The sequence below is a fragment of the Cibotium barometz genome, chromosome 47 (assembly GCF_041138505.1).
Source record: "Cibotium barometz isolate CiBa-2024 chromosome 47, ASM4113850v1, whole genome shotgun sequence".
NCBI classification, from domain to species: Eukaryota; Viridiplantae; Streptophyta; class Polypodiopsida; order Cyatheales; family Cibotiaceae; genus Cibotium; species Cibotium barometz.
The window spans coordinates 36742916-36762143 of NC_141092.1; the positions used below are offsets into that span (position 1 = coordinate 36742916).

General features: G+C 37.2%; 1 pseudogene; it reads left to right on the forward strand.

Moving 5' to 3' along the window:
* Positions 1–2467: 2467 nt before the first annotated feature.
* LOC147611648 (glycerol-3-phosphate acyltransferase RAM2-like) overlaps positions 2468–19228 on the forward strand; it is a 38818-nt pseudogene continuing 22057 nt past the window's right edge.

The following is a 19228-nucleotide window of genomic DNA, read 5'->3' on the forward strand; positions in this document are numbered from 1 at the left end:
CTATGGATAGATATCACTGACACATTTGTCCTACCAACACAATGTGAGTAAGTACAATATGCATATCATTTGTAATAATCAATTTATGTTTTTTGATCCTATGCATATACATTTTTGAACATTTTTATACATTTTCACTACAAGATTATATTCCAACCAGATCCTTTACATAGAATCTAGTGGTATGTTATCTAGGTTACTACAAGAAGAAAACAAATGTACGAAGATAAAGAGATAGAACTAGGAGATGACTCAATTCCAACAAGTTCATTGAACTCATTAAAGATGGAAACTAGGATGCAAATAATCGATGATCATGGAAATCAAGATCAATAACATCATGATCATGAATCTATCACGACAACGATAATGAAAAAACTTTGTTTGAGAAAGGGATAGACATTACAGTATTTTTTTTTGGAACCATAGATCTTGTAGAAGATAAACTTGAAAATTTATAAGCTAAAAGTTTAGTGCTCACATAACCTCATTTCTAGTATGAAATTCTCAGCTACGTATGAAGCTAACTATGGCTATATAGAAAGCTAACTAAACTTCATGCCTTATGCTATGCCTCGGGGGGGGGGGGGGGGGGGGGGGGGTCACTATATGTAAAATATCCCTATCGCGTGCGTTCAAGGCCTATATTTTAAATCCCTTATTTGTGAATTTTTTTAATCTATATAATATCCCCTTTTCTTTATGAATCTGTAAATTTTTTTGAAAAAATTTTAAATCATACCCTTATGTAAATATATTTCTGTAAGTTTCATAAATTAAAATTATGCTTCTGTTGAACGCACGTGATATTCACATTTTTTTGTGAGTGACCCCCCCGAGTGCTATGCTATGCCTAAAATTATAACTATAATTTATTTAGCTAAAAATTATTACTAAAAACTATTTATGCTATGTATGGCTATGCTATGTATGCTATTGCTATGCATTAGATTATGCTATGCTTAAAAATATTACTATACTTTATTTAATGTATGCTATGCCTATGCATTACTTCATGCTATGCCTAAAAATATTACTGGGTGTAAGCAGGTTAACATAGTATGCTATTTATGCTTGTTAGCACATTTCAAAAGCTTCTTTAACTAGCATAGAATATAGCAGTTGTGTCGGGTGATATTATAATAGCCTAAAATATGATAAATCTTAATAGTACATTTACCATGTGTGAAATGTCACGTCAAGTTTTCTACCACTATTCTTAATGATGGACGAGGAGTAAGGGAATCGAAATGTGAATCATAAGTCTTACTCTTGTAAAAGTAACGTTTTGAAATTTTTGTGGGCATCACGCGCGAGGCTTACGTTCTGTATGTGAAAGGATGAAGCAGTAGAGGAAAAGAGCAGGCTCTCCAACCGAGTAGAGAACACCACGAGCGAAGAAATTTGAAACAGCAGGCTCTCCCAGCAGATCAAAGAACACCAAAGTGAGCGAAGAAATTTGAAGCAGCAGGCTCTCCAAAGACTACCAAAGCGAGCCCGAGCAGCCCCTCCAATCGAGGTGGAGTCAAACAAAGAAGAAGAGAAGATGCTGAAGAAAGACAAGTTGTCCTCAGGAAGTAGGTTTCTAACTTATAGAATGTGTTCTCTTTCTTTCTTCTCATTTATATAATTCTGATATGTGTTTCTTGCATGTCATTTCTACAACAAGATGGAAGGCCCCTAAGGTATATTATCCACTTCAAACTGCTTTCTGCTTAACAAAAGGGGATTTCCACACACAGTAGAGCCTCGACATAGAAGGCAAGGACCCAAGGCTCTTAAGGGATTCAGATGTCTCCGAATCTGATTGGTTGTCAGTATTCAAGCACATGAGGGAGACAAGTGCATATCGGATTAAGTGAAGTAGTATTCGAGCAAAGCAGTTCCATGACGTTTTGATATTTTACAACAAGGTACACCAGAAGCATCCTACGAACATGGAGTTTAACCTCTCATTTTCTCTAGAAAATATGTGTTGCAATTCAGTCCAAGTGTTGTCAGAGCAGGAAAGGCAATGTCTTTTGCTTGGGCTGTGGTTGCCAAAGATCACAACAATGATCTTCGAAAAGGCAGCTACTTTGACAGCCATTTCCTTTGTTTGGAAGGTAAACAATGGTGGCATGGACAGTGTCGTGTTGTGGAGGACAACAAAGGGGCACAACTCCAAATTGAAGAAACTCCTAACTCAAGAGCAGCAGGAAGCAGGAGCTTAAGTTTCCCGCATGCAGATTATATGTCTGAGGCCTTGAAGATGAAAGCACTAATTGAAGATGTAGAAATAAGAATGAGAGAGGCCAAGGATGCATATGCAATTTGTGAGAAGAAATTGGAGGCTGCAAAAGTTTAGAAATTGAGTGAGGAGAAATTTGCCAAAGCCCTCAAGTTGTTAAAAGAACAAATGGTATGTGTGTACATTTTGATTGACTGCTGTGGTTTATATATGGATATTGATTGACTGCAAGTTGATATGGAGCTACAGGCGGTTGTAATAAAGGAGCTACAGGCGGTTGTAATCAAGGAGCTAGAAATGCAACATGCTTTGCTTGTAGAGATGCTTAGTAGAGTCGAAGCGAGCCAGCAAGTGTGCCTCTTCCCATATTCACCTTCTCTGGTCTCCCACACCATAGACAACCTTACTGTAGCAAGAAAGTGTGTTGGGTGTGGGCAGGGTTTCAACGTTGATGAAACCTTGATGTTGATGGTACTTCCATGCAAGCACTCATATCACTCAATGTGCTTTGCATCATTATGCACTCTTAGGGATCGATGTATATTTTCCTATTGTGCTATGGTGATTCCACGCAGTGCTCATTTGAGTGTGGTTTGGAGAGCAGGTAAAGACCTTTGTTTCATTTTTACATGTATATAATTTGTCACCAATATACTAGTTAAATACTAGTTAACACTCACATGTATGGTAGTTGATAGGATCCAGTATGCTAGTTAACATTCACTAACATGCTAGTTAAAAGTCACCTATGTTAATTAGCACTCAACATTTTCTAGTTAGAAGTCACCTATTCAATAGTATGCTAGTCAACAGTCACCTATATGCTAATTTATAGTCCCTAGTATGCTAGTTAACACTTACTAGTATGCTAGTTAATAGTGCCAAGTATGCTAGTATGCTTGTTCTTAATAGTCACCTATTAAGAACCATAATAGTTAATAGTGTCCAATATGCTAGTGTATAGTCCCCACTATGCTATTTTATAGTCCCCAGTATGCTAGTTAACACTTATCAGTATGCCACTTAACAATGCCCACTATGCTTGTTAAGAGTCACCTGTTAACAAGCATGATAGTTAACAGTACCCAGTATGCTAGTTAACACTCCCTAGTATGCTTGTTAACAATTTCCAACATATTATTTAACAACCACCTGTTCACTAGCATGCTAGCCACAATAACCACCCATGTTAGCTACTAGCACTTAAATATTAATAGTTAACAATCACCTATTCATTAGCATGCTAGTCAACAGTCAGCTATGTTCGTTTGCACTCGAGTATGTTTTGTTCACTAGTATTTGACAGGGTCTGTTAGTTAGCACTCATATGTACATAGCACTCATATGCTAGTGCAATCAACTACTCCCTAGACTCATATGTTAGATAGCAAATATTTTTAAAGTGTGTATTTATGTTTTCCAGTTGGTTTGTCTATTTTTGATATTCGTTGACATGCAGCTCATCAAGAACAAATGCCCAAAATATGTTTTCACGTGGGAAAATGGAGAGCAGCGTAACAGCGAGTCATATGCACATGCAGGATAAGGGTGGTGAAGACAACGGCTCTTTTGCAGATTTGGCCAATTTGAAGAATGCTACTGATAGTGTCGGTGTTGACATACACCCTATTTACAACATGTCAAATTTGGAGCACAAAGGTGACATACAAGACCTGAATTATAGTGAGACACAAGAGTTGGAGGAGGAAAAGGTACAGGATAATCAGACCACCTACAAGAGGATGCACTACCGTCTGCCCCATATAAAATTTCTGATTTCTTGGAGTTGGAAAGTCAAGGGTATGATCCAAAGATTGTGAATGTAGGAGATGACTCTCCCTTGGGACACCTTGTAGGTCAGATTGCAAGGAAGAAGGGTCGTGAGCACATTGTGAGCTGAGCATCTCCTGCAAAGAAATGGAAGGTCACAGCAGGTACAACAAAATCTTAGAAACCAAAATCACCTAGTGTAAAAGTTGGCAAAACTCATGCATGCAAGAAACTGTGAGGTAACAAGGCTAGGTCTTTCTTTTGTCCCTCCTAGTAGCTGCACACCTCATGGAGGTGGTGTATTTTGTAGTTCTCAATTATATTGGAACTATGTTTTGTAAACCAACGATATAATAAAAAATGTCATTTTTTAATCCATGAGTTCCAATTTTGTGTATGAGTGCCTAAGCAGTACAACTTTGTTTGCAGAATACTTTGTCCTAGTAATGTGGGTGCCCCCCATGTTTATGCATTGCAGTTGACTTGTCTCAATAGGGGGTTTAATGCATGTTCTTTGGATGCCTCAAGTTTTGTGTTTGGATGCAAGTTTTCAAGCTTGCAAAATCAGTTTAGTGAGGTGTTTACACATCTAAACATACCGATCATAGTTGATGATGAACTGTTAATGCCATTTTTGGCCCCTGGGTCCCAGTAAAGAAATAAGAACAAAAGAAAAGAAAACAGGTAGTCAGGCAAGTGGAAGAAATAGTGTGATTGATCGAGTGCTACTACTTGCGGTAACATGTGAAGAGCCAGATTTGAACCAGCTTCAGAGGAGAATGATCGCAGAGCATTGATACTAGATCTTAATGGTGTGCTGTTGTGCCATTTTAGGGAAGGTGAATACATTCCAAGGTATGCAACATGGATGAAAGAGGTGACATATGCCCCTGGAGAGCGAGTATTTGTCCATGAGGGAGCCTCTGCATTTTTGCTATGATGCATGGAGAACTTCATTGTGTTTATATGGAGTTGTGCAAGGTCAAAGAATGTAGCCAAGCTGTTAAGGGCAGCATTTCCAAAGTTTGCAACCAAATTAGCAAGCAAAATTTTGTCCCAGCAACATTGTCAAAGACATGAAGACAACACAAAATTTCCTGGAACAGAAAAGCCGATTTTTTTTAAGTGCGTGTCTGATTTCTGGAGCCACTACAAGAAGTTTAGCGATTCGAACACTTACAGCTTACAAGTGTTTCAAAAACCCACATCATTGTTGTTTAATCATTCCAAAGCTTGCAGAGGTGGAAACGTCAGAAATCGCAGGGTTTCTTAATGAAAAGATTCTTAATTGGATTTGGCATTGGCTGCTTGTTGCAGAGAACTGTCCAGAGCATGCAATCGCCAATCTTATGTGTACACCCTTGGACAAAGAGAGCCTGGAAGTGTTTTACATGGTAACCAAAAAGTAGCTTTAGAGGGATTTCGTAAATTTGTGGCCCAATATATAATCAATACTTCTTTTCACCTCTTGCGACCTTTTCAAGGGAATTTTGTGCATTTTTGGCCCAATATGTAATCATTACAATGAATATACATTCAAAGAATGTGCAGTCTATTAAAGGGTGTATAAACTAACATGTATAGTTTATGAAAGAGTGTTGTTTGTTCAATTGTGTCACTTGTTGATTAGTTACAAAATAGTCACCTATTCTCTCTAGTTAGTCAATATGTTTAGTTAATAGTCACTTGTATGCTAGTTAATAGCTACCAGTGCTAGTTAACAGTCCCTAGTATGCTAGTTAACAGTCACTTGTATGCTAGCTAACAGCCAGTTACTAGTGCTAGTTAACAATCCCTGGTAAGCTAGTTAACAGTTACTAGTATGCTAGTTAGCAGTCACCTGTATGCTAGCTAATAGCCAGTTACTAGTGCTAGTTAACAATCCCTGGTAAGCTAGTTAAGAGTTAGCAGTATGCTAGTTAACAATCCCCAGTATGGTAGTTAATAGTATACCAGTCTTCTTTTCACTGGGAAAACAAAGAGGCACCTATTATGTTCTCTCTAGTTAGTTAGTTAACCATCTCCTGTATGCTAGCTTACAGTTACTAGTATGCTAGTTAACACTCACCTCTATGCTAGTTAATAGTTACTAATATGTGTATTAATAGTCAGTTAGTTAACAGTCGCATGTTTGCTAGTTAACACTAGTTTGGTACCAAAAAAGAACACTTAAGTGTCCTTTTATGGACGATGGAAATAAAATGCTACTTGCGCTAGGAAAGACATATTCAAAATCCCTCTTGAGGAGTTTGAATATGTGACATAGTGTGTCTTTAAAAAATGTAACCTTGCAATTTGGATGCTGGCACGATAAGGAATTACACCCATAAATAGGACTTGCATGAGACTGCAACTCAGGTTTTTGAAAACCGCCTTATAAGCTTACAGAAAAAAATCACTAAGCCCCGTGAAAAATTCTAAATAATTATTTCATATTTGTGTCAAAGATTTTGCCAAGTTTCACATGAAATAAAATTCAATTGAGAGTGTCTAAAATAGTAGGAAGTTGTGTGTGTTTGATACACCACTTTTTAGCATCCATTTGTATCCAAACCAATACATGGTTTTAATGTGTTTGCAAGTTTTTTAAGGTGATACAATGCTTACTCTATCCATTGAGATCTTAAAGTTATATGTAAAAGCCCCTTAGTAAGCTACAAATATTAATTGTTTCAAAATGTCAAAACTGCACACAACAAAAATTCTAGATTTAGATTCTTGAGTCATACGCATTACATTCCTTAGTAAACTTGCAACATTTTGTCTGTATAGAATAATTCCGCTAAGATACATTGTACAAACATAATTTGGGCACCTAAAACCTTTGTTTCATGGTTGTTGAGAGAGAATTTAAAATTTTGAAAAATGTAGCACGATTGAAAAACTAAGATAGCACTCAAGTAGCAAGATTTACTTGAGCTTGGGACCCCAAAAAATATGTATTAACTTGGTTTTGAACTATATAATCATTTTCGATTGCCAATTTGTACTAACATAACCCTAGTTTTATGGAAGTACCTTTGGAAGGCCAAAACTTTCCTCTTTTTCAGCATCTTGGTAATTATGAGATTTTTGTTATAGTTCACAAGTAGCTTAGGAACTAGGACCTAAAGGAGATTGTGTTGTTTTGAAACCCCAAGTTCTACCAATTGACGTTTACAAACATGAAAACATGATTTATTCAAGAAGTTATAGGCATTTTATGGGATTTTTGACAAAACAGCTTCAAATTTCAATGAAAATTTCAAGTTAGAGTTTTTTGTCAAATTTCTAATATAGCTTGTGTTTTGACATCATGAAAAATCCCCTTTATTTTTTGACTTTTAACCAACCTATGGTTGAAACAAGGTGTTGAAATGTTGTTTCTAGGTTTCCCAAAAATTTCCAAAGTTTTGGAGAGAAACAGGACACTAAAGTGTCCTCAGGACACTTTAGTGTCCAATTATAGAACTAGTGTTAATAGTTACCAATATGCTAGTTAACAATCCCAAGTATGCTAGTTAACAGCAGAGAGATGCATATTCCTTTAATCTTCTTTCTAATATGCCCCCAATTCACATACTATCACATCTTGTGCGTTGTATTAAGATACCCATGGAGCATATCCCCAGAAAAAGAATTTTATACTGTATCACTCCAAAAACCTATGAGGCAATCTATAATAGCATGCCATTTGATATGTGACTCATTTTTAATACATGGCATTTTATAAACCGCATTTAAACAAACTACGATTTTTCATAAACTATGTGTTAATAAATGCACGGTTCAATAGATTGCACATTCTTTGTTTTCCTAGAAAAAAGACTGGTGACTATTAACTAGAAGACAGGTGACTGTTAACTAGGATACAAGTGACTGCTAACTACCATGCAAGTAACAGTTAACTAGCATATTGGTAACTATTAACTAGCATACACGTGACTAGTAACTACCTAGATAGAGAACTAACTAGCATACAGGTATACTATTAACTAACTAGCCTCTTTGTTTTCCTAGAGAATAGAAGACTGGTATACTGTTAACTAACATAGGTGACTTCTGTTGATAGCATGCTAGTGAAAAGGTGACTGTTGTAATACAAACCCTTGATGACATATGTTCCTTTAGCAATTTTATTCTGCCATTCATCCACATAATTGTCTTTAGTCTCATCCTTCTTTGCAATACATTTGATGAGGTAAAACTTAATTGTCTCTGTATTGGTTACAGCATCTGGTTGTACTGCAAAATTGTTACCAATTTGTAGTGCATTGCTCAACACATCATGATGTCCCTCATATGACACTTCATCATATGCATCTTAGTTCATCAGGAAGGGGTTCAGAATCAGGCAACGGTTGCAAAATATGATAATTCCAGGAAAGAACATGTGCTTTGTTGACACATCTATTCCAACGACCATGCATACATGCATCACAAAAGCAAGTCAAATGTCTAATGGCAAGTCCTGTAGAATCCCGTGGGTTATGAGCACGAATGGCATGCACGGAGCGTGACTTTGGGATAGGTTCACAATTCCACTTACCTCCCTATTTACATCTCCTACTTTGACCTCCTAAAAAACACGGACATAGTTTCTCTGTTTTGAAGAATAGCAAGCTTCAACACCCTCTGATAGGTTGGCCCTACAATAAGCGACTAAATCAGTAGCACACTTTAAGGTAGCACCGTCTGGCTTTAATTGTTCATGTGTCAACGTTCTCTTCACCACAACTCCTGCTCCGTCATGTTCTCCCTTGCCATGTCCTGATGCTGAGATGAAATGACTCATTTGTATCCCAGTCAAACCTGCATACCTTGCTACAAAATAGAATGACGTGTGCCTTGAGCTGTGAAGCAACACCATAAGACCACACCCAATGTGATTTAATTGTTACCCCTTGTTCCTTCAACCATTCAAAGTGCAACATAACGCAATGTTGCACAAACAAGGTGTCATGAACTCTGTCATCTAAAATGAAGAAGTGGACAATTTTGATGAGTTCACCTGCCTTCCTGTGTAGTAAGTTGTGTACAAGCATGGTAACTTGTGTCGAATGCCAATGCATAGACTGGATCTCATTATTCTCTTTAAAAGCATAGTTTTCAGCAAAGTCGATCACATATACAACCACATCATCAGGGAAATTTTGAATACATTCTTTAAACTATTGTGCTTGCCATCGGGCAACGTAATTATGAGTAATGAAGAGACATAGCTTGAATTTCAAAAGTGCAAGAAACTCCGAACACTACATCTCTTTGTTTAAAAGATCTTTCCTCTTCCTTTTGTTTCCTTCTTTGTCCATAGTCTCCACAAATGCAAATACCTTCACAATCATATAATTCCCTCCCTTTCTTGTCTCCAAAGGACAGCATGCCAAATTCTTCACACCATAATTTTTGCATTGTCCCATCAAGCACTTTCTGTTATGAAAGGACTCATCTTCTTGCTTCGGGCAGACTATTGACTCCCACAACTGTGTGACACCATTGAAGGAATGCCCTATAGATGAGCATGTTTTGTTGGTACCATCTCCAGCACAAATCTCACAACTCCATGGACATCCACACCCATGGAGACCAAACTTCTAAGAGCACATGTCATTGAGTGCATCTTTCAAGAAAGACATCTACACGTGATATTCATAGTAACATGTATATTTGTCCTTCACTCGACGAACAAAGAAAGGCTTCGCATTCTGGATGACAAGATTTGAATCTACGAAACAACTCAACAAGCTACAAATAAAAAAACCAAAAAAAAGTACATTACTTAGCATGAAAGATGTGCTACTTGGGTTGAAAGATATGTTGTAAGATTCCTCCCCAGTCCCTCAAAATGTCCAGCATCTTCCCCTGTAATCAATCCCTCTTTAGAAATATAAAAGACCTTCTTTCTAACTATTTTAACCTAGAGAGAGAATATATTCTAGAGAGAGAATATTCAGATTTTTAACATTTTTGGATAGAAAATTATTTCATCTTATTAAAATAAGTTCCCCAGAAACAGAAATTCAAAAAGAGCTTTCCAATGTGCAATTGGAATTAATTGGAAATGGGTATAAAGAACCTTTGTCTAAGGGTCTAGATTTTCAGAAATCTTTGGATTATGGTCCAATTAAGGTTCCTGTGAGCCAATAGGATCAATCCATGTGTGGGAAGGAGATAAATCCAATTTGTAAAAGAAATTATCCAAAAATGAATAAATGCTCACATAAGCTGGTTGAATAAGGACAAGGCTAATAGTTAAAAAGGGGAGATATTTAGAAGTAAATACTCACATAAGATGAAGAATTGACTATGTACAAGGTTTATTAGTAAAAAACTATGATTATTACTAAAAAAATGAGATATATTAGGTATAATGATTCCATTTTGACACATATGTAAGGAAGGGGAGTCCATTAAAGGAGGTGCATATTTCACATGCTTGAATGAGTTTTAAACTCAAAGATAATATGTAAGGAAGGGGAGTCCATTAAAGGAGGTGCATATTTCACATGCTTGAATGAGTTTTAAAATCAAAGATAATGTGATATTTTTATCTCTCCTCTCTCTTGAACCAAACCAAATCAAAAAGGAACCAAACCGAATCAAAAAAGTAACCAAACTAGGTTCAAATCTAGTCCAAATTCAACCAAACTGAATCTGGAAAATTCTAGAAATCAGTTAGCCTTGGTTAGAGCCTCCCTCTCCTATAAATAGAACATGAGTCCTTTGAAAAAAAAGGAGGAGAATTTTACTATTCTAGAACTATGCTGAAATAATGCTAATATTTACTATTCTCTAAAATTCTCTCCAATTTGTAAGAAATTGGAGCTTCCCTCTTTCTTCAATCCCCATTGGTGGCTCCATCAACATACTAAACCAATTGATTGGTTGGGGGCCTCTACTGTGAACAAAGAATCAAGCAATTTGTAAAGTAAGTGGTGAATTTTGATCTTTTCTATAATTTCTCAATGTTTCTCTCTTCTCAACCCCTCTCAAGCTTGAGAAGCTTAATTGGAATGGTTTTTGAATGCTATTGAAGTTAATTGATGAATGCTAGTAAAGAATTACATAAATTGATGAATGCTATTAAAGTTAATTGATGAATGATAATGCTATAGAAGTAATTAATGAATGTTAGTAAAGAATTACATAAATTTTCATTTATGCTTAATTCTAATGGTTTTCATGTAAATTCTCTCTCTCACTCAAGAAATGGTCATACTCATGACCTATTCTCAATCCAAATGAAGCTTTTCATAAAGCTTTTCCTTAATCTAAGATTAATCTATGCTTAAAACCAAATTAATGGCTTTCCCTATGCTTTTAGTTTATGTATTTCATGAATATGGATGATTCAATCCATTATGGGTTAATGATCCAATTAGGGATCATTCTAATCATTTCCTTAATGATAAGCTTTATCTTTTAAAATAATTGAGATTTATCAATCATAGTAGCGGAGCTATGGCAAAATTTTTATAAAAATTACTCATAAAATAATTTCATTCAAAGCATGAAAAGAGGACTTCCTACCATATTCTAGGAATTATTATCCTAGATTAATTAAAAGAATTTTATTATAATCATGGAGATGTGGATGTATGCATGTAGATGTAGATGTATAGATGTGGATGTGAATGTGGAGGTGGATGTATGCATGTAGATGTAGATGTATGGATGTGAATGTGAATGTAGATGTAGATGTATAGATGTGGATGTGAATGTGGAGGTGGATGTATGCATGTAGATGTAGATGTATAGATGTGGATGTGAATGTGGATGTGGATGTATGCATGGAGATGTGGATGTATGCATGTAGATGTAGATGTATAGATGTGGATGTGAATGTGGAGGTGGATGTATGCATGTAGATGTAGATGTATGGATGTGAATGTGAATGTGGATGAGTATGTATGCATGGAGATGTGGATGTATGCATGTAGATGTAGATGTATAGATGTGGATGTGAATGTGGAGGTGGATGTATGCATGTAGATGTAGATGTATGGATGTGAATGTGAATGTGGATGTGGATGTATGCATGGAGATGTGGATGTATGCATGTAGATGTAGATGTATAGATGTGGATGTGAATGTGGAGGTAGATGTATGCATGTAGATGTAGATGTATGGATGTGAATGTAGATGTGGAAGTGTATGTGTGGATGTATGCATGGAGATGTGGATGTATGCATGTAGATGTAGATGTATAGATGTGGATGTGAATGTGGAGGTGGATGTATGCATGTAGATGTAGATGTATGGATGTGAATGTGAATGTGGATGTGGTTGTATGCATGGAGATGTGGATGTATGCATGTAGATGTAGATGTATAGATGTGGATGTGAATGTGGAGGTGGATGTATGCATGTAGATGTAGATGTATGGATGTGAATGTAGATGTGGAAGTATGAATGTGGATGTGGATGTATAGATGTGAATGTGGATGTGGATGAGGATGTATGGATGTGAATGTGGATGTGTATGTATGGATGTATGCATGTGATGTGGATGCATGAATGTGGATGTATGTATTTGAATGTGGATGTGTATGTATGGATGTATGCATGTAGATGTGGATGTATGCATATAGATGTGGATGTATGGATGTGAATGTGCATGTAGATGTGGATGTATGGATGGGGATGCATGAATGAGCATGTAGGTGTGGATGTATGAATGTAGATGTGGATGTATGCATGTAGATGTGAATGTATGCATATAAATGTGGATGTATGGATGTGAATGTACATGTAGATTGGGTTAATGTGGAAAAATGAGAGTTAATATAGAAACTGCATTTGTAAACTGTTTGTAAATGCTGTTTGTAAATGGCTGTTTTATGTCAAGAATGCTGGGGAAGCATTTTGACCGTCTTGTGATTAAGGTTGTGGAGACCTAACTGTTAAAGTTGCAACTGCTGACGGAGAGTCAATGGAGGACGTCTCGCATAGCAAAGTCGGCCGAGGTCTTGACCAGCCTCGGTTCGATTAAAATGGTGAGCTTCCGGTACGGTGGATGAGGGACCAAGGAAGCGGCCTATGAGTGAAGCGCTAGGTCACCTGCGAAGGATCCTAGAGGGTGCTGACCATACGGTGCTCGGGCTCTGGGTCGCCTAGGATACCCACACGTGCGTCGAGAAAGATATTGGAACAAGGAGTAAGAGTTGTTTTCTGAAACTGGGCATGGATCTGGTTGATTGACCTTGCTGGTCTTCAATGGATGAGTCCATGGCTCTTTATATGGATCTGTTGGTTGATCTTGCTGATCTTCAACGAGAGTCCATCTTGATTTTTTATAAGTGATTATATTGCCGAGTATTATGGGCTAAGAACTATTGAAAAGGCCCCTGAGTGGATAGGTGGTGAGCATTCTGGTTTTGCCAATGATGCCATAGATACTCTGATGAAGGAATGATGGGAAATTAAGAATCAATCGGATAAATTGGAAGATTGTGATCAGTGATACTGTGGTTCATTAAAGGATTGTTTTAAAACTGGTTGAATCTGTGAAAAAGGCAATTTCATATTGGGTGTGTAAGTGGTGTGACTAGTTTTATTTTTGCATGAACATCCAGCTAGGGGGCCTGGGAACTCTTTTCCCTGGTACCAGGGACAAAAATCAAATTCTAAATTGGATCCCATCACTACAGTGGTTGGGCGGTTGGCTAACCCATGGGACTGGATGGGGTTAGGCTGGACTGATGGATCCGTAAATCGAGACTCAATTTCTGTTATCACGATAGATAAAGTAAATCCCAGATAGTAATTGTTCTATGGATAGGAATCAACGGTTGTGCCTCTTGATGGGGAAAAAAGCGTTGATCCCAATGATCCAAGTGCATGTTTCTTCCTTGATCCGACCGAGTATCTTTATAGGTGCAGTCGGATCAGTGTGATCAGTAATGATCTTAACTACGTTAGAGTAAAAAGTTATCTTGGTGGAATCGCCCGTGCTTTCCGGGTAAGGGAAGTTTTTCCGGGTTCGGTTTTGGAAAAACCGACGGATTAGTCTCCATTCCGGATATCCGTGGACGAGGCCCCGAGTGTGGGACCCCTGACTCGCGCAAGATGCGCTACTTCCGCTGCTTGCATCCGAATCCGTTGTGCGGTGGGGGATAGGGATCTCACAGTTGGTATCAGAGCGATTTGGTTAATAAAGATCAACTGAGAAGAAAAATATGTCAAAAATTTATCTAGAAACACAAAAAGGTTGTAATTGTGTGATATAAGTCATACAATTTGATATTCAAACTGAAATTCGTAATTTGGTAATTGGGTCTTCAGATGGAAGTACCGCAATTATATAGAATCCTTGACTTGCTTGAGGCCTAGACATGATGGTATTTACCTTATAATTCCAAGGGCCGTGACTACCCGTATATACCGAGAGTATAACTGCAGCTCTTTACTGACAGTATATACGAGTAAATCTAAGACTTGAAATTATAAGTGTTAATGCTATCCAGATGATTGGAGCTTCAAAGTTTTTTGGAGACAACAATCAGTGCATGGTTACTTGGTTGGATTTACACAAAGAACAAACGGGAGTATACTTGCAACACTTTAGTAAATGAAGCAGCTTATGATAGAGAAACTTTGTATGTATTGGAGTAATACATGAGAAAACGCTATGTTTGAGATACAATTTGTACTCAATTATTATCTTGACAAAGTGTCTACAAAGGGTTTTTGTCTTCGGATGAATTGTAAACTTGAATGTAACAATCTCATTGAAATTTGATTGCTTCTGGTGTTTCTAAACACCACACTCTTTGGAGATCCCTCAATTCTAAGGTTCCTTTTCCAAGTGTTCTTTGGCATTATTATCCCATGTTTTTACTTCAATGTCCCTCAAATTTGAGCATATATATCATGGTTTATAATCTTGATATAGTGTCTAAGATGGGTTTTTATCTATGGATCAATCGTAAACTTAGCACATTTTACTGTCATTGAGATTTACTTTTTGTGTTGTTGTTTCTAACACCACACCCTTTAGAGATCTCTCATTTCTAAGGTTCCTTTTTAAGTGATATTTATAATTCTTTTGGCAAATTAAATAAAGCCCATGTTTTTACTTCAATGTCTCAAAGTGGAGATAGTATTTAACATTATCTTCTTCGTATGAAAGGTGTTGTATAATCTCAATTAAGTTTAGTGTCATGTTTCCCTTGTCCTTTCAATATTGTTGCATTGACATATGTATCTATACAACTACAAACAAATACGCTAAATAGTTTTGTCAAGATATAATCTAATGGCACAAAGAGTATACCAACAAATAGATGTTAGCTCAAACTACACAAAAATACCGAGTTTCCAACCAATCTTATAAGAAATGGGACTCGAATAATTCCCAAAATTCCTAAATTTGTCTTGTATATCTTTCATGTAAAGTAAAATATCTTTCATGTCAAGTAGCATATATTTCAATTTAGTGAGCATTTCTTTCATAGCATATTGTACATGCTAGTTAGCATATTTATTACTAAAGTAACATATTTTTCATGCTAAGTAGCATGAAAATCATGATGTTAGCATATCTTGCATCCTAAGTAGCATATCTTTCATGCTAATTATTAGCATATGTTGCATGCTAGTTAGCATATATTTCCTGCTAAGTAGCACATCTATTTGATCTTGCTAGTTTCAAGTCATGCTAAGTAATGTATCTTTTATGATACATTACTTAGCATGACTTGAAACTAGCAAGATCAAATAGATGTGCTATTTGAAACTAGCATGACTTGAAACTAACATGCAAGATATGCTGAGTAGCACATCTATTTGATCTTGCTAGTTTCAAGTCATGCTAAGTAATGTATCTTTTATGATAAGTAGCATATCATACATGCTAGTTAGCGTATTTTTCACTCTAAGTAACATATCTTTCATGCTAATTAGCATATCTTGCATGTTAGTTAGCATATATTTCTTGCTTTAGGTCATACTAAGTAGCATATCTATCGTGCTGATAGCATATGTGAGATCCCTATTCCCCACCGCGCAACGGATTCGGATGCAAGCAGCGGAAGTAGCACATCTTGTACGGGTCAGGGGTCCCACACTCGGGGCCTCGTCCACGGATATCCGAACAAGAGACTAATCCGTCGGTTTTTCTAAAACCGAACCCGGAAAAACTTTCCTTACCCGGAAAGCACGGGCGATTCCACCAAGATAACTTTTTACTCTAACGTAGTCAAGATCATTACTGATCACACTGATCCGACTGCACCTATAAAGATACTCGGTCGGATCAAGGAAGAAACATGCACTTGGATCATTGGGATCAACGCTTTTTTCCCCATCAAGAGGCACAGCCGTTGATTCCTATCCATAGAACAATTACTATCCGACATTTACTTTATCTATCGTAATAACAGAAATTGAGATTTACGGATCCATCAGTCCAGCCTAACCCCATCCAGTCCCATGGGTTAGCCAACCGCCCAACCACTGTAGTGATTTACGGATCCATCAGTCCAGCCTAACCCCATCCAGTCCCATGGGTTAGCCAACCGCCCAACCACTGTAGTGATGGGATCCAATTTAGAATTTGATTTTTGTCCCGGGTACCAGGGAAAAGTGTTCCCAGGCCCCCTAGCCGGATGTTCATGCAAAAATAAAACTAGTCACACCACTTATACACCCAATATGAAATTGCCTTTTTCACAGATTCAACCGGTTTTAAAACAATCCTTTAATGAACCACAGTATCACTGATCACAATCTTCCAATTTATCCGGTTGATTCTTAATTTTCCATCATTCCTTCATCAGAGTATCTATGGCATCATTGGCAACCAGAACGCTCACCACCTGTCCACTCAGGGACCTTTTCAATAGTTCCTAGCCCATAATACTCGGCAATATAATCACTTATAAAAAATCAAGATGGACTCTCGTTGAAGATCAGCAACATCAACCAACAGATCCATATAAAGAGCCATGGACTCATCCATTGAAGACCAGCAAGGTCAATCAACCAGATCCATGCCCGGTTTCAGAAAACAACTCTTACTCCTTGTTCCAATATCTTTCTCGATACACGTGTGGGTATCCTAGGCGACCCAGAGCCCGAGCACCGTATGGTCAGCACCCTCTACTAGGATCCTTCGCAGGTGACCTAGCGCTTCACTCATAGGCCGCTGCCTTGGTCCCTCATCCACCGTACCGAAAGCTCACCATTTTAATCGAATCGAGGCTGGTCAAGACCTCAGCCGACTTTGCTACGCGAGACGTCCTCCATTGACTCTCCATTAGCAGTTGCAACTTTAACAGTTAGGTCTCCACGACCTTAATCACAAGACGGTCAAAATGCTTCCCCAGCATTCTTGACATAAAACAGCCATTTACAAACAGTTTACAAATACAGTTTCTATATTAACTCTCATTTTTCCACATTATCCCAATCTACATGTACATTCACATCCATACATCCACATTTATATGCATATATTCACATCTACATGCATACATCCACATCTACATTCATACATCCACATCTACATGCTCATTCATGCATCCTCATCCATACATCCACATCTACATGCACATTCACATCCATACATCCACATCTATATGCAGACATCCACATCTACATGCATACATCCATACATACACATCCACATTCACATCCATACATCCACATTCATGCATCCACATCACATGCATACATCCATACATACACATCCACATTCACATCCATACATCCTCATCCCCATCCACATTCACATCCATACATCCTCATCCACATTCATACATCCACATCTACATGCATACATCCACATCTCCATGCATACATCCACATCCACATTCACATTCACATCCATACATCTACATCTACATGCATACATCCACCTCCACATTCACATCCACATCTATACATCTATATCTACATGCATACATCCACATCTCCATGTATACATCCACACATACACTTCCACATCTATATTCACATCCATACATCTACATCTACTTGCATACATCCACCTCCACATTCACATCCACATATATACATCTACATCTACATGCATACATCCACATCTCCATGCATACATCCACCTCCACATTCACATCCACATCTATACATCTATATCTACATGCATACATCCACATCTCCATGCATACATCCACATCCACATTCACATTCACATCCATACATCTACATCTACATGTATACATCCACCTCCACATTCACATCCACATCTATACATCTACATCTACATGCATACATCCACATCTCCATGCATACATCCTCATCCACATTCACATTCACATCCATACATCTACATCTACATGCATACATCCACCTCCACATTCACATCCATATCTATACATCTACATCTACATGCATACATTCACATCTCCATGCATACATCCACATCCACATTCACATCCACATCTATACATCTACATCTACATGCATACATCCACCTCCACATTCACATCTATATCTACATGCATACATCCACCTCCACATCCACATCTATACATCTACATCTACATTCACATTCACATCCGTACATCTACATCTACATGCATACATCCACCTCCACATTCACATCTACATCTATACATCTACATTTACATGCATACATCCACCTCTCCATGATTATAATAAAATTCTTTTAATTAATCTAGGATGATAATTCCTAGAATATGGTAGAAAGTCCTCTTTTCATGCTTTGAATGAAATTATTTTATGAGTAATTTTTATAAAGATTTTGCTATAGCTCTGCTACTATGACTGATAAATCTCAATTATTTTAAAAGATAAAGCTTATCATTAAGAAAATGATTAGAATGATCCCTAATTGGATCATTAACCCATAATGGATTGAATCATCCATATTTATGAAATACATAAACTAAAAGCATAGGGAAAGCCATTAATTTGGTCTTAAGCATAGATTAATCTTAGATTAAGAAAAAGCTTTATGAAAAGCTTCATTTGGATTGAGAATAGGTCATGAGTATGACCATTTCTTGAGTGAGAGAGAGAAATTACATGAAAACCATTAGAATTAAGCATAAATGAAAATTTATGTAATTCTTTACTAACATTCATTAATTACTTCTATAGCATTATCATTCATCAATTAACTTCAATAGCATTCATAAATTTATGTAATTCTTTACTACCGTTCATCAATTAACTTCAATAGCATTCAAAAACCATTCCAATTAAGCTTCTCAAGCTTGAGAGGGGTTGAGAAGAGAAACATTGAGAAATTATAGAAAAGATCAA